Source organism: Thamnophis sirtalis, unplaced genomic scaffold, assembly GCF_051295495.1.
Source record: "Thamnophis sirtalis isolate CommonGarterSnake01/CBP01778 unplaced genomic scaffold, rThaSir2_p1.2 scaffold_1, whole genome shotgun sequence".
Classification (NCBI taxonomy): domain Eukaryota; kingdom Metazoa; phylum Chordata; class Lepidosauria; order Squamata; family Natricidae; genus Thamnophis; species Thamnophis sirtalis.
In genome coordinates, this window is record NW_028261381.1 from 59011906 (window position 1) to 59027963 (window position 16058).

Below are 16058 nucleotides of genomic sequence, written 5' to 3' on the forward strand. Positions count from 1 at the left end.
ACATAATCCAGAGCAGAATGAACACAGCTCACCCTTTATTTCTCTGTGTGTTAGTGCACGCGTGTGCACAAACACACACACACACACCCCAAGGTGAAAGGTGCAAAGGCACGGATACATAACACAGAAGGAAGACGCTAAATGGAATTCCAGCAGAAACCATACTCTGCAACCTGTTTGTGCATTCCTTCCAACCCAATAAACTATAGGAAAGAAATTAAGGAAAGTGTGTGTCTGTTAGCATCATAATATTCTAAAATTGAATAGAATGGGACCATGTATGGTGGGGAAGAACAGCTGACAAAAGAAAGAGTTTTAAAATTCCACAGTGGGGTACAGAGAGTGTATTCTGGTGGGAGGAGCAGTGGGAAGTCACTTAAAATATTGCCGACGCCTCCATTTTAAGACCACCTCCCTCCTAGTCACATGACCTACAGAGGCGCTAATACGGAGTCGAAAAGAAATTACAGGAATTAGGCTCCACAGTGTTTTCCTCCTTTGTCGATTATGAAGATTTGCAAACATGCTAAAGTAAGGAATATCCATCAAATTTCACCTCCTGCCCCCAAGTTTGGGTGCATTTGAAATTTCAATCATAAACTCTCTTAACTGTCTTGCATCCTCTGATTCTCTTAATGAATATGACAAAATGTATAACAGGGGCTTGTTTATCTGGAGGCTCCTTAGTCCCATAGGCTATACTGCTCCTTGACCAAAAACTCAGGTACAAGAAGTCATAATTATACTATTTTGGGAAGAGTATAGTTGCCTTCATTCATGACCTACCTTACAGAATCTTTCTTACCTACTGGATTTTAATATGTCCTGGTGTCACAGGTGAATGAAGACCCAAAATCTAGATGTTCAGTTCTCTGAAATCAGCTAAGGCACAGGGCAATGTATTTTTTACAGTAAGGGGAAAATAATTTCTGTTTGTTCTGACTTGAAATTAAATGTTTTAAATACGAGGAAATCATTTTCCAAAATTTGCTATGATCAAAAGCATTTACCTGGTGGCACTATATTACATTTAATTAAATGATCACTCAGGCAATGATGGATGGAGCAGTTTCTATTATTCTACCCCATCAACATCATAGGCATACAAGTCTAAGAAAAGACAGTTTTTGCTCATGGAATGGTCAAAATATATCCCATACTACAATAACATGGGCCATGGACAGGAATTTTATCTGACCCATGCAAATATGGTTGTACATGACTCTAAGTCAGGCAAATGTGTGTGTACATTTCAGCAGCTGTTTGAATGCAAACAGGTGTGACAAAGGAATCTTTGGCCAAAGGTGTCTCCTGTTGCAGTTGCATCTAGATCAGGAAATGTGTTGCTGTGTTTATAACAGGCAAACTTATTCCTTCCATGTAACAGAGTCCTATTGGCCATAATTGTTTTCAGTATGAGACCTGGAAGACTTGATGGTGGATTGTTTTAGTGCCAAGCTGGAAGTTTGATTTATTTTTACTCTAACATAACTGTGGAGGTGGTAGACTGTAAACTGGACCACCAGTGCTGGGAAGAGATCTTTAGCTGTTGTAACTGTTTTCCTAAGATAACTTGTGCAATAGATTGCAGGAATAGAAAGGGGCATGGGATTCATAGCTAATGCTATTTTATATAAAAACCAAGATTGAATTCAGATGGGGTGGGAGTTTGTGACTCAACATGTTGTATGAACTCATCCATTGCCTTACCATATTGTGTGAACCAGGTCATCAAGGCAAGCTGTTTGTGGTTTCTTTTGGCACAGCATGTTGTTTTTGTTCAAGTCGTGCTTTATACATTATAGAGAGATAAGATTCAGTTCAAACTCTGGTTCCATGGCAAAGGTCGCTTAGCTTCATTTCAAAATATTGGCTGTGTTCATCCAACACATTTAGCCTTTTTATTGAAAAGGTTAGATTTATTCTAGATTGGCAGAATACATTGAAACATAAACTAATGAAATTAACTGAATTCATACAACATACGAATAGTACAAGAAAACAAAGTTAAAACCAGCAAATGCCATATATTGAACACATTGTATGAATCCAGCCTCTGAAGAATTAGAGAAAGAAAATGAATGAAGATACAAGTACAAACAGAGTTCAGTGGGACAGTCACACTTTATAACAATTTGTCCCGTGTCCCAGGCCGTTTTAAAAAAGTCCCGATTTTCTGGCTTCATGTTGAAAGCCCAGTGGATTTGCTTAAGAAATCCTAACCGGGGCAAGACAAAAGACACCCTGTCTAATCCCTCTCTCTGTCTCAGTACTTTCATTGAAGATATTAAAACTTTAAAGCAAGAAAACGGACCCCCCCCCCGCACCCCTTTTATCTCATTTTATAAGAAAAAATGACCAAGTACCATAGAGCTCCAGGAAATGCTTGGCTAGAGGGACCACAAGTGTTACTTCCTGGATTTTCCGGAGGGGAGGGGCAGGGAGGTTGGAGGTCAGCATGTGTGGGAAGAAAAAATGGTGGCAAAATATTTCCCTAACTAATTTCACCATTTTAATTTGATCAATTCTTTGTATTAACATCTACATCATTCTGGATTGACTTGTGCCTGCTGGTAAGTGAGCTGGGTCTTTTTCTTTTATTTTTTTAATGTATTTTAAAATAATATTTTATTTATTGTGCATAGGATTTTTTAAAATAGCTTTATTCTGTGGATTCTTTTTTTAAATTGTCTTAGACTATTTAAAAAAAGATTCTATCCAAAATACAAAATACCAGCTGCAGTTATTCACTTAAGAACTGTGGCAAGAAAGGTGGTATAATGGGCTTAGTGACCAAAGTTACAATGACATTGAAAAAAGTGACAGATGACCATTTTTCACACTTAGCAACCATTTTCACACTTAGCGACCGTTGCAGAATCCTCATGGTCACGCGATCAAAATTTTGATGTTTGGCAACAGATTCGTATTTATGATGGTTTCAGTGTCCTGGGGTCATATAATCACCTTTTGACAAAGTCAAATGGGGAACCAGATTCACTTATGTTACTAACTTATCAGCTGCAGTTATTCACTTACGAACTATGGCAAGAAAGGTGATATAGTGACCAAAGTTACAATGGCATTGAAAAAAGTGAGTGATGACCATTTTTCACATTTAGCGACCATTTTCACACTTAGCGCCATTGCAGCATCCTCATGGTCACGGGATCAAAATGTTGATGTTTGGCAAGAGTTACAATTTATATTTGTAAATTGTAGTTATGTTGAAATTTAAAAAAAATATTACAATACTATTTTTGCGTTATATGAAAATTTTTGTTGCTCCGTATAAAATTTTTAATCAAGTCCCCCCACCCGCCCCAGTCAAAGGTGTCCCTCTTTACCAATCTGAAAATCTGGTCACCTTAATCTTGCATTATTTTTAGTTTTACTCTCGGCTTCTTCCCTAGCCATACAAATTTATTAATACCCTTCTGCCATTCTAGCAGACTTGCATCTTTTTAAAGTATTGGTAATGTTTGAAAAAGAAATAAAAATTTAGGTAAGATATTCATTTTCACTGCTGCTATTCTTCCCAGCAAAGATAGCTGTAATTTTTCCCATTTTTTCATCTCTGTCTGTATATTATGCCATAGTGGTTCATAATTATTCTTATATAACTTCCCATTTGAGGTTGAGATATAAACTCCTAAATATTTGACCTTTTTAACTATTTCACATCCTGTCGTTCTTTCTAGTTCTTCCCTTTGTTTAGTGTTCATATTTATAGCTAGTATTTTTGTTTTCCCTAAATTTATTTTGAATCCTGACACTTGACCATATTGATTAATCATATTCATTAATATCTTACTAGATTCCTGTGGTTGGGTAACTGTCATAACCAAGTCATCCGCAAAAGCACGTACTCTATATTCTTGCTGCCTAATCCTAATTCCCTGTAGGTCTCCTGAACTCCGTATTTTATTCAAGAGTAGTTCCAAGGTTATGATAAACAATAGTGGGGATAAGGGACAACCCTGCCTTGTACCTCTCTCAATATTAAATGAGTCGGTTAGACTCCCATTAATTATGATTTGGGCTGTTTGTTCCGGATATATTGCTTTAATTGATTTTAGAAAGTGCTCTCCTATTTGTATTTTTTGCAATATTTTCAGCAGGAATTTCCAATTCACTCGATCAAAGGCTTTTTCAGCATCTAAAAATATAAGCGCAGCAGGGATTTGGTTATTCTTCCCCAGGTATTCTAATGTATTGAGAATTAATCTTACATTAGTACTCATTTGTCTCCCTTGAATAAAACCTGTTTGATCATTATGAATAAATTGCTGAATAACCAACATTAACCTGTTCGCTAGTATTTTAGTGAAAATTTTGTAATCTATATTAAGTAGTGATATGGGTCTATAATTTTTTGGTTGAGTAAGATCTTGATCTTCTTTGGGTATCAAAGATATAAAGGCTGTCTTCCAAGATGGGAGAACCTTCCCTTCCACTTGGATCTTATTAAATAATTTCTTAAGGGGTTCTACCATTTCTAATTGCAAATTTTTGTAATAGACCTCTGTCAAGCCATCTGTACCCGGTGCTTTCCCTGCTTTTAGCTGTTTAATTACCTGAAGAATTTCCCCCGAAGTTATTGGTTGGTTCAGTCTTACTCTCTGCTCATCTTTAACTATAGGTATTTTTTCTTTATTCAGGTATCTATCTATATCTAAACTTTGGGTTTTATCATTCGTGTACAATCCTATAAAGAATTCGCGGAAAGCCCTTTGAATCTCCTCCTGTTGGTACACTTACTTCCCTTTAAAATGTAACTTCGATATATTACGAGACTTCTGTTTTTTCCTGATCAGGTATGCTAGCCATCTACCAGATTTATTTGCATTGGAGAAAGTGTTGTGTTTTGCATATAGCAAATTAGTAGCCACCTGATCTGACATCAACATATTAAACTGCTCTTTTAATAATGTGATTGTTTCATTAATCTTTTTGTCTCCTGGTTTTAAGATTAGCTCCTGCTCTCTCTTCCTAATTTAATCTTCAAGTTGAGTTCTCTTTTCCCCCTGTTTGCATCTATGTAGTCTATTCATATTTATCAGAACTCCTCTCATATATGCTTTACTTGCATCCCATACCATTTCCATAGATGTACAGCGGGCATCCTTATTCATGTTAAAAACAAAATATTCTTTTAACAACTTTTTACATTCATTAATATTTTTCTTATATCTAAATAAGTTTTCATTCAGTCTCCAAGATCTTCTTGCTCGAATCCCAGCCCCCAACTCCATCCAAACCAGATTGTGATCTGATAAGGCTCTGGAGCATATCTTCGTCTTTTTTACTCTAAAAAGCAAATCATTGGTTATTAATATGAAGTCAATCCTGGAAAAGGATTGATGTCTATCAGGAAAAAAAGTAAAGTCATATTCTTCTGGATTCCTTTCTTGCCAGATATCTCTCAATTCAAAATCCTCTATCATGTCGAAGAAGGGCTTAGGTAATTTTGCTCGCGTTTGGGTATTTTGGCGGAGAGACTTCTTATCTTTCTTGGTATCCATAACGCCATTCCAATCACCCAATAATATGCAGGATCTATAGTCCCAATGTACTAATTTAGCGTGAAGCATTTTATAAAATTTATCTTGTTGTTGATTAGGAGCATATATTCCCAATAGCAGTGTCTTTTTCCCTTCTAAAACCAAATCTATTGCAATATATCTTCCTTGGGAATCTGCTTCAATTAATTCAGCTTCCAAATCCTTCCTTAAATAAATGACTATACCATTTTTCTTCTCTGTGGCAGAAGCTATAAAATGTTGTCCAAGTCTTGTATTGATCAGGTATATTTGATCAGTTAATCTAATATGAGTTTCTTGCAAGCAAATTATATCATTCTTGAATTGTTTAAGATAGTGGTTTATTTTCTTCCTTTTCTGTGGGAAGTTTAAGCCATTGATATTCCAAGTTAAAAAATTAGTTGCCATCTTTAGCTCCCTGAAACTTTTAAAGAGCTATCTGAACATCTTGGAATTTAATCTTTAGCCTGGCTCCTCCCACTGCTTCTGAAGTAACACCTGTAGGCTCTTGAACGGTGGCTTGTGCTTGTTGCTTTTTTAATTTCTGTTCCATTCGCCTAGTAACCACGCGGGTTTGTCTTTGTCCCTTAGCTTCTTATACCTCTGAGAGAACAAGTTAGTCCATCCTTGTTAATGCTTGAGTGGTTTGCTGTCTATCATGTCCTTCTTGCTCTCTTTCTCTGGATCTAGAGGGGGTGGTGTCCAGCTTTCAATATGTTGCTGTAGAAATCTTGGGCCTTCCATACTGAATTGAGGCGATATCTCTGTCCAAGATACCTAAACTGTATCTGGTCCCCAGACTTTTGAGGATCTACGGAAGGATGAGATGAGAGCCAGGACTTCCAGAACAAGAGGTTTATTCAAAGGTAACTATTTACAGGCGATTCAGCACCCTCCCTGCTTGACAGCTATTTAAACAGAGCTGTCAAGCAGGGATAGCCAATGAGCGCACCCCTAGCGGCTAGCAACGAGTGACGCCATGCCCCAGCCAATCAGGGAGCCGCCTGGCTTGTTGCTAGCCACCAGGTCGTAAGTCGAGGACTTTCCGACTCTTCAACACCCCTTCCCCCCGAGCGAGAGCACATGCTCAGCATTGAAGCATGTGTAGTCAGCAAGATATGCGGGGCGGTGCCGGATCTGCCCAGAACGCCTCAGTTCTACAGGAGTCGTCGGAGGGATGAGACCTGCTTGTTGTAGCTCCTCCCCAAAGGGAGTGGAGCTCCGAGTGACGCCATCTTGGGATGGCCCAGAAGGCAGGAGTGACTCAGAAGGTAGGCCGGGCCATGGGACATGGCAACTTGGGTGGAGTCACCGTGCCGGGAGGCAGTGACTGGTGATGTATAAGTGATGTAAATGGGGAATGGGGCCAGATTGGCTTGAGGTTGAAACGGTGACGTCGGCCGGCAGGAGGCATCCGGATAGGTGGGGCCTGCCTGGGTAAAGGCCCGTGAGTGTGAACCTGGGCACTCAAACTCAGATTGAGGAAAAGAACAGGCAAGTGGAAATCCTGCAACATTGGAGTAGGAGAGGCCTGCCTGGGGAAAGGCCTCAAACTGGAATCTTTGGACTGGCTGACAGGCAGCTGTGTCGTGGGCCCCTGGATCAGATGGGGTGCCGGCCTCAGTGGGAAGACGCTTCCTTAACTGATCCACATGGCACCTCCACTCGGATCCATCAGCCAGTCTGACCCTATAAGAACAGGGACTGGTTATGGACAGAATAGAGGCTGCCACCCATTTTGCATCCCCAGAGAAAGTATGGGTGCAGACCAAGTCCCCCAATAGGAAGGAGCGGGGAGGGGAAAACCCGAGGTTGCACAGCTGCTCCCCTGAATAGAGTGGATGGAGCCTATCCAGGGGGGTCCGCAGGCGCCGACCCATCAACAGCTCCATGGGGCTTTTGTTGGTTGTTGGGCAAGGGGTGGAGTGTTGGCTTAGTAGGTAAGCCGCCACCCTCACTGGCCAATCGCCCCATTCCATCCAGCCAAGTGCTTCCTTAGCCAAATGGACCGCATGCTCCGCCTGGCCATTGCAGGCCAGATAGTACAGGGCTGTGGGCGGGTGCCGGATCCCCTGCAAGGCGAGGAATTCCCGGAAAGTGGTGGAAGCGAATTGGAGCCCGTTGTCCAAGACCACCATGTCCGGCAACCCGTGGGTTGCGAACAAACAGCGCAGCGCCCTGACAGTACTCTCAGCTGTGGTCATGAGGACTAGCTCCACCCAGCAAGAGTAGGCATCCACCACAATCAGGAATGTCTGACCGTGAAAGGGGCCAGCAAAATCTACATGTGTACGAGACCACAGGCCTCTCGGAGCCTCCCACTCTCGAGTAGGCATGGCTGGGGGAGCGGGATGGGAGAGCTGACAGGTGGAACAACGGCCAACCCAGGTCATAATCTCAGTGTCCAGCAAGAGCCACCAGACATAGCTGCGCACCAACGCCTTCATGCGCGCTATGCCTGGGTGATCCTTGTGGAGCAGAGACAAAACCTGAGACCGCAGAACAGGAGGGATCACCACCCAGACTTCCCAAATAAGGCACCCACTATGGAGAAACAGTTCGGCTTGGCGGGCCTTAAAAGGCCGGAAACTGTCAGCTACCTTCCCCAGAGGCTACCCGTGGAGGACCCAGGAGCAGACCTGAGCCAAAACCGGGTCGGCCTTGGTGTGGGCCACCATGTCAGCGGCGGTGAGGGAAAGACCCGAGGAGGCGATTGAAAGAATGGACAAGGAGGGCACCAGGGCCAGGTCAGAGACAGGCAGGGGGCAGTGGCTAAGGGTATCAGCATGCCCTAGCTGCTTGCCAGGACGGTAGAGCAGCGTATAGGAATACGCCGCCAGGAACTCCATCCAGGGGTCATCCGGGGAGAGAGGATGGGAGGGGTTGGCTTGTTGCCGGCCAGAAGCCCAAGGAGAGGCTTGTGGTCCATGACAAGTGTAAAGTGCCAACCATACAGATAATCGTGGAATTTCTTAATCCCGGACACTGCAGCCAGAGCCTCCTTGTCAATCTGGCTGTAATTGCACTCCGCAGAGGAGAGTGTCCGGGAGTAGAAAGCCACAGGGGCCTCCAAGCCATTTGGGAGGACATGGCTCAGGACAGCCCCCAGACCATAGGGGGAGGTGTCACAGGCTAACGTCAGCGGCAGCTTGTCATTGTACTGCACTAAAACAGTCGCTGATGTAAGCATGTCTTTGACAGCCGCGAACGCATATGCTTTGTGGCTGCCCCAGTGCCAGGCCGTGGATCAATCGAGCAACCGATGCAGCGGCTCGACAAGTGACATCTTATGCGGCACGAACGGCACATAAAAGTTGAGAAGCCCCAGGAACGCCTGCAGCTCTGCCTTGGAGGAGGGAGTGGGGGTGTTCCTGATGGCCACAACCTTTGAAGGTGTAGGGTGGATCCCTTGGGCGTCGATCAAGAAGCCCAAGAACTCCACCCTAGGCACAGAAAACGAACATTTCCTGCTCTTCAATTTCAAGCCCGCGCCCCTAAAACGGAGAAGGACCTTCCTGAGCATTTCGATGAGTTCTGAGCAGCTGGAAGCAGCGATCAGAACATCATCGAAATACGGAACCACACCGGGGAGCCCATGGAGCAAGTGCTCAATGAGGCTCTGGAAGATCCCTGGGGTCACGGAAATGCCGAATTGGAGGCAGTGACAACAAAAAGCCCCACGATGGGTGACGATGGTTTGGGCCGCCACCGCATCGTCATCCTCCGGGAGCTGCTGGTAGGCCTGTGCCATATCCAGTTTTGCAAAGGTGCAGCCCCGCCCCAAGGAATGGAGCAGGTGCTGCACAACAGGGACTGGATAGGGGTTTGCCTGGGGGGCAAGGTTGATGGTCGACTTGTAGTTGGCACAGATCCTGACCGACCCATCGGGCTTGACAGGAACCACAATTGGCGTCTCCCATTGCGAATGGTCGAAGAGTTCTAAGATGCCCTGCACCAGCAGCTTATCAAGTTCGGCATCAACCTTGGCCCTCAAGGCAAAAGGCACCCTGCGAGCCTTCAGCCGAATAGGTGCAACCTGGGGATCGAGGTTGAGGGAGATGGGGGTGCCCTTGTAAGAGCCCAGCCAGCCATCAAAGACATCCGCGAATTCTGCGAGGACGTCCTCCAAAGAGGGGGCAGAGGCACCCACCCGATGGATCCCCCCAATTGACAACCCCAGGGGAGGGAACCAATCTAACCCTAACAGGGCTGGCAGGGGCTTTTGCACTATCAAGACAGGCAGGCGACCGTGAAAGTCCTCATAGTCAACCCAGATGGGGAAAGAACCCAGGGTGGGAATAAGAGTCTCCTGGTAGTCTCTGAGGGATGTGTCCACCAGCTGCAGCTGGTCATGGCAGACGCGGGGACACAGGCGGGAGAAAGTGGACCAGGACAGCAAGGAGTGGGAGGAGCTGGAGTCCACCTCCATGCTGCAGGGCTAACCTTCCAGGTGAAGGGCAGCAGAGACCTTCCTCACTCCCACAGACATCTGGCTGACGGTCTCCCCGGCGAAGTCAGGCTGGGTCACAGTGTAGCCATCTTCAGCCCACCTCGCAGGCCGCAGAGGCTGGCGGCACGGTTGCGGTTGAGAAGCGGCAGGCTGCTGAAGGAAGGAAGGCGCAGGCAGCGATGCACGAGGCACGGCAGACCTGGGCGATGTGGCCTTTCTTGCCGCAACGACGGCAGACGGTGCCCTTGAAAGGGCATGTAGAGCAGGTGTGTCTGCCGCCGCAGCCCACACAAGCAGAAGAGGTTGTAATGGCTGGCAGAGGGGGAGGCCGCCTAGGTTGGGCACGGAGCTGAGCCACTTGCTCATATTCCGGCTCCACAAGTGGCACCAGCTCGTCGACAAGTCATGCCTGAGCAGCTGGAGGAGGGCAAGGAGGAGGTAGAGGAGGAGGAAGTGGGGGAGGTAGAGGAGGAGGGAGAGGCTGCAGATGCTGCATGTCACCTGAGGACTGCTCCGAGAGCTCGGCTGCTCTGGCTTCGTCCACGGCCTGCTGCAAGGTGATCTAGTTCACTTCACTCTCCGGGTGAGCCAGGAGACGGCGTCGAAAGCGAATGTCTTTGACCCCGCAGACAAATTGTTCTACAAGGTTGTCCTCCAAGTCCCCAAAGTCACTCTGAATCTCCGCTACACGTAAAGATTGCAGAAATTGGCTGATGGATTCCGCCAGTTTCTGCACGCATTGGTGAAAAGTGTAGTGGCGGGCGATTCGCAATGGGGTGGGAGCATAATGATTTTTTAGTTTCGCCATCAGCGTCTCTCAGCTGAGTTGATAAACCGGCCGAGGAGAAGCCAGGGCCCTCGCTGAGGTGAACATAGCCGGGTCGCAGCAGATGAGGAAGAAGCTGCACTTCTCCTCCGGTGGCAGGTTATGATTCTTTGAGGCTATGAGGTAGCACTCAAAGCGCTTGAGGAACCTGGCCCATGACTCGCCGGAGGTTCCAAAGGGGGCGAATGGTGGAAGAGCTGCCATCTCTAGGTTGCGATGTGCAATGAGGAAAGAAATTGTTCGGATTGCAGAGCCGGCGGATGTTCCACAGTTTGAGCGGCTTCGCAGCTTATTGCCCTCTCGTTCATCCTAGGCGCTGATTACTGGAATCGCGGGGATCCCACCCTCGTCACCAGTTTTGAGGATCGACGGAAGGACGAGACGAGAGCCAGGACTTCCAGAACAAGAGGTTTATTCAAAGGTAACTATTTGCAGGCGATTCAGCACCCTCCCTGCTTGACAGCTATTTAATAGCAGTAGACTTATATACCGCTTCATAGGCCTTTCAGGCCTCTCTAAGCGGTTTACAGAGAGTCAGCATATTGCCCCCAACAATCTGGGTCCTCATTTTACCCACCTCGGAAGGATGGAAGGCTGAGTCAACCCTGAGCCGGTGAGATTTGAACCGCTGACCTGCTGATCTAGCAGTAGCCTGCAGTGCTGCATTTAACCACTGCGCCACCTTGGCTCTTAAACAGAGCTGTCAAGCAGGGATAGCCAATGAGCACGCCCCTAGCAGCTAGCAACAAGTGATGACGTGCCCCAGCCAATCAGGGCGCCGCCTGGCTTGTTGCTAGCCGCCAGGTCATAAGTCGAGGACTTTCCGAGTCCTCAACACAGACTTGTCCAAGAAAACTGAAGGAAGAGTAAAGCATGCCAGAAGAATTCACCATTTGATTTGGACAGGCCCAGTGGGAACAACAGCTATATTTCAGATACTTCTGCTTGCCAAAGACCATTTCCCAACAGGGGAAAAAAGTATTTCCCATTGAAAAAAATGGGATGTGGCTACATAAACATGGAAAGGGAGTTGTTGGTTTAAAACATAAGACCTGCAGCTGTTGCGAAGCTTTGGTTAAAATAGAAACAGAATCAGCCAAGTGCCTGAAGTGTAGTTTTCTGTTAAGTGGAAGCTGAGGGGTGGAAGTCTTTATTTATCTAAAGCTCTAAATCTGCTTTGGGAAACTTGGCAGTTACCTGTGCAATGGATCCAGTCTTCCTCTATTTCTCCTTTAGACAATCAGCCGTATCAGGACTGGTGCTTTTCAAAGCAACTAAATGCAAAAGAGTTGTTATAGTTGTGTTGCTGTCCTTGGAAAAAAGATTTCTTTATAAGAGGAACACATCAAAAAAACAAAAGGGGGTACAAAAGCCTAGAAAATGAAATGGACAATTTACCTTTGAGCGAGGCAAATTATCAAGCATGGAAGGCCATAATGGTCTATGAGGATGAAGGATAAAAAAAAAATCTATGATAAAAATCCTATAGAAGAAAGAGGGCTGTATTAGTTCTTGGATTGATGTGCAATTACCAGTAGTAGGAACAATAGTAACAGGGCCAGAATTAACTGGAGGATGGTTTTTATGTTTTATGTTTGTTTATGTTTGTTTGTTTAAAAATAAAAAATACAAAAAAAGTAAAAGGGACAGAATTTAATGATATTTAATGGTATTTGATATCATTTAATGAACAAATTTATGTGATGTAATGAAAAAAATATATAATTATGTCCCTTGCATTTAATCATTCTCCTGGTTCTTTTTTTTTTTTTTGACCACTGCTTGTATTAAAATCTCATGTCAAAAAGATTTTTCCCCTTCAGAAGTAATCAAATTATTATTATTGTTGTTGTTATTATACAATTGTATCACAGCGGTCAGTTGTTTCGCCGGATTTGGCATTGGTTACTAGTCGGGCCCCACCCAGGGGCCTAGGACGTCGTAACGTATTTTTGTAATATGCGTGCAGATCCAAGCAGTGCGGCTTTTTGCATTTGACTGATGGTGATTTTGACAATTTTTAACTGTTTTAAATGTAATTCCAGTGCTTTTGGAATAGCACCCAGTGTGCCAATTACCATTGGAATTACCACTGCTGGTTTGTGCCATAGTCGTTGAATTTCAATTTTTAAGTCCTGGTATTTTGCGATTTTTTCATGTTCCTTCTAAGCTACCCTGCTATCACCTGGTATTGCGATGTCTATGATTGTGACCTTATTTTTCTCAACCAGTGTGATGTCTGGTGTATTATGCGCCAGTATTTTGTCTGTTTGTATACGGAAATCCCACAAGATCTTGACCATCTGATTTTCAGTGACTTTTTCAGGCTGATGTTCCCACCAGTTTGTTGCTGTTTTAATATTATAATTTTTGCACAAATTCCAATGGATCATTTGTGTTACTGAATTGTGCTGCAATTTATAATCAGTCTGCGTGATTTTTTTACAGCAGCTGAGTATGTGATCTGGCCCTTTTCCAGCTGTGGCTTTAAACATCAAGTTTTGCCTAACCATAATCCCAGGGCCTCTGGACGTGCTATCTCAGCCCCAGCTGCTTTGACTATTACTAGCTGCAACTGCCCTAGGAATACCAATACCATCTTGAACAGCACTTACTTAATTCCATCTATCATAGTGCCTTGGTTTTCGGACAAATGGGGATGCCCATTGTGCATAGGAAGACCTTCTGCTCCCCTCAACCACCGTAGACTCTTGGTACCTTTTTAGCCTTACCGGAGGAGGGGAAATTTTTTTAGGAATGTGGTGTGAATGGTATGTCTGATTGATGATTGTACCCACTTTTTAACTTCATCACTGTTGTATTTTTTGTGTTTTAATTGACCTATGTGGGGAATGCATGGATGAGTGGCTGTGTTTGTGTGAGAGGATGACTGATTCGAAGGGCCTGTCGGGAAACGCGAGAGCTATAGGGGTGGGTGGAGGGACTATGGACACGGGAGTGGGCCGGAGCATTACGGTCTTAACAGGGAGGAGCAGATATGGCGGGGACTTTAGGGCTGGCCATTACCGGGGAAGGAGGGTTCGCTACGTTACAGAGATCCCTCCTTCTGGCCCTACGAGTCCCACTCCAAGGCCAGATGGCGTAAGTAATCAGGACCCTGGTCTCAGGCTGCTGTCACTAAATGCCAGGTCTGTAGTTCATAAGGCTCCCCTTGTCCTGGACCTAATTTTAGACGAGAGGGCAGACCTGGCATGTATTACTGAAACCTGGCTGGGCCTGGAGGGAGGAGTCCCCCTCGTAGAGATGTGCCCAGAGGGTTTTCAGGTGCTTCATCAGCCGCGATCCCAAGCAAGGGGTGGGGGTGTGGCTATTGTTATCCGAGAGTCTTTAGTACCTCGTAGGATCCCTGCTCCGGAGCTTGTCGGGTGTGAGTCCCTGCTGGTGAAGTTGGACCTCAAGGGTCAGGTGGGCTTGCTGTTAACGTACCTGCCTCCCAACAGCGTTGCAGCAGCCCTCCCCTCACTCCTCGAGTCAGTAGCCGAGCTGGCAATTGAGTTTCCCAGGATTATGGTTCTGGGGGATTTCAATTTGCCTTCACTCGGTGAACACTCTGATGGAGCGCAGGAGTTCATGGCTTCCATGACAGCCATGGGCTTGACCCAAGTAATTCGGGGCCCGACTCACTCGGCGGGTCACATGCTCGACCTCGTATTCCTCTCGGAGCAGTGGAGTTGTGATCTTGGTTTGAGGGGTAGTGAGATCTTACCCCTGTCATGGTCGGACCACTACCTACTGAGGCTTGACTTTCAGAGACCAAACCCCCACTGTAGGGAGGAGGAACCGATTAGGTGGTTCCACCCCAGGCGACTTATGGACCCTTTGGGCTTTCAGACGGAGCTTGGCGTTGTTCCTGATACCCTCGCCCGCAGTCCGGCGGAGACTCTGGTTGCTGCTTGGAATTCAGCAGCGGCAGGGGCTCTTAACTGGATTGCGCCTTTACGGCCGATCCGAGGCAGTGGATCCAGGAGAGCCCCTTGGTTTACTGAGGAACTCCGGGAGATGAAGAGCCGAAAGAGACGCCTAGAGCAACGATGGAGATCCAGTAAGTCTGAGTCAGACCGAGCGCTTTTAACATCCAGCATCAGAGCTTACCTCCGGGCAATTAGGACGACTAAAAGAACACACATTGCCTCTCTGATTGCTTCCGCTGAGTTGCGCCCAGCTGCCTTGTTTAGGATAACCCGTTCCCTCCTAAATAGGAGGGATACGAGCGATCCTTTGCAAGGCAGAGCTGAGGATTACGTCCAATTCCTCGCGGATAAAGTTGCTCGGCTTCGGGCGGACCTGGACTCCAATTGCGCAGAGCCAGCTGAGGCACCAGGAAAGAATCTGGCAGGACATCACTGGATTGATTTTCAAGCTGTTACCCCTGAGGACGTGGATAAGGCCATGGGAGCTGTAAGTGCTTCCACATGTGTACTGGACCCGTGCCCCTCCTGGCTGGTCGCTAACAGCAGGGAGGTGACACGGGGCTGGATCCAGGCAGTTGTCACCACCTCCCTTCGGGAGGGGTTCTTTCCCCCCGCTTTAAAGGCAGCGGTGGTGAGAACCCTTCTGAAGAAGCCATCTTTGGATCCAGCCGTTTTAAACAACTATCGTCCAGTCTCCAACCTCCCCTTCGTGGGGAAGTTTGTTGAGAAAGTGGTTGCCTTTCAGCTCCGGCGGTCCTTAGAGGAAACCGATTATCTAGATCCCTTCCAGTCGGGATTTAGGCCTGGCTACAGCACGGAAACAGCTTTGGTCGCATTGATTGATGATCTCTGGAGAGCCAGGGATGGAATTTATGCCTCCGTCCTAGTGCTCCTTGACCTCTCAGCAGCCTTCGATACCATCGATCATGGTATCCTTCTGCGATGACTGCGGGAGGTGGGGGTGGGAGGCACCGTCCTTCGGTGGTTCTCCTCTTACCTCTCGGACAGGTCGCAGTCAGTGTTGGTCGGAGGGCAGAGATCGACCCCTAGGCCCCTGAATTATGGGGTGCCGCAGGGTTTGATCCTGTCCCCCCTCCTGTTTAATATCTACATGAAGCCGCTGGGTGAGATCATTCGACGGCACGGAATAAAATACCATCAGTATGCGGACGATATGCAGCTGTATCTGTCCACCCCGTGCCAACTCAGTGAAGCGGTTGACGTGATGTGCCAGTGCCTCGAGGCTGTTAGGGACTGGATGGGGCTTAACAAGCTTGTACTCAATCCAGATAAGACCGAGTGGCTGG

General features: G+C 46.2%; 1 long non-coding RNA gene across 2 annotated transcripts in view; it reads left to right on the top strand.

The window, feature by feature from the left end:
* The first annotated feature begins 2545 nt into the window (after nt 1–2545).
* LOC148049418 (uncharacterized) overlaps nt 2546–16058 on the top strand; it is a 72788-nt gene continuing 59275 nt past the window's right edge. For both annotated transcript variants that reach the window (XR_015696374.1, XR_015696379.1), the window contains exons 1-2: nt 2546–2573; nt 11133–11240. This is a non-coding gene — a long non-coding RNA (uncharacterized LOC148049418). The remainder of the gene's footprint in view (nt 2574–11132; nt 11241–16058) is intronic.